Genomic DNA, 1,084 nt, shown 5'->3' on the forward strand with positions numbered 1-1,084 from the left:
TTCTAGTACTAATCTATTATTACAAATCTGCTTTCAAGATAGAGTGAATGCAATTTTAAGAAATTAGAGTATAAGGGAGTATTCCAGAAAGCTCAGTGGTGTATTCTTGCTGGCATGGAAGATTTCGTAGCACGCTTCTTTCCACAATATATTTTGCGTATTACAGCTTACTACTGCATGTTATCACGCTGCCTTGATACCGACTTAGTTTGTGGGAATAACACTAAATAAATTGCCAAGGAAAACTGCAACAAAGCCTCCTGTGTCAACAAGAGCTGACAAGAGACAATGAATTTTCTACTCCTGAGTACACTGCGAATTACCAACGTTGCAATATATTTCGGCTAGCGTCACACGATTGCACTAGGTTTAGCCTAATCAAAATTCATTGTGTGTGTGTGTGTGTGTGTGTGTGTGTGTGTGTGTGTGTGTGAGAGAGAGAGAGAGAAATTATTATGGTTGCTGGTCACGTTCGGCTATCGTAAATAAAATATATGAAAATGAAAGGCGAAGGTTGAGAGAGAGAGGAGGGGTGCGGGAGGAAATGGGAAAGACAGAGTGAAGGGGATGGGGGAGAAAGGGAGAAAACTGGGAAGGAAGTGAGAGAGAGAGGTGAGGGAGAAGGGAGAAAACTGCGAGTGACTGAAGTGTTGGAGGACGACAGAGAGAGAGAGAGAGAGAGATGGAGGGGGGGACAAAGCGAGAACAGGAAAAGGAAAAGGTAGGAAAAGAAATGACCACTACGAACTGGAAAGCAGCAGCATACTATTAAAACTCTCTCTCTCTCTCTAAGTAAACAAAAAGAAGCACATTCGCCAAACTGATAAGCAATAATGACATTTTCCCTCCAGAACACCTCTGATTAACATGTCACCTCACTGCCGGAGATATAACTTCTTCCCCCTCCCCCTCAAACAATCTATCTATAGCCCGACGCCCCAATCTCGAAAAGGGTGGCCGCAGACAAAACACCTCCATATCGCTGTCACCCACCATTTGACTACCCTCCCCCCAACTCACTCCCCCCTCCCACGTATACCTCTCGACACCATCCCTCCACCTCATCCTCGGTCTTCGCCTCCCT

Source organism: Coenobita brevimanus, chromosome 64 (genome assembly GCF_032717465.1).
Source record: "Coenobita brevimanus isolate Jiangsu-jjx chromosome 64, ASM3271746v2, whole genome shotgun sequence".
Taxonomy (NCBI): Eukaryota; Metazoa; Arthropoda; class Malacostraca; order Decapoda; family Coenobitidae; genus Coenobita; species Coenobita brevimanus.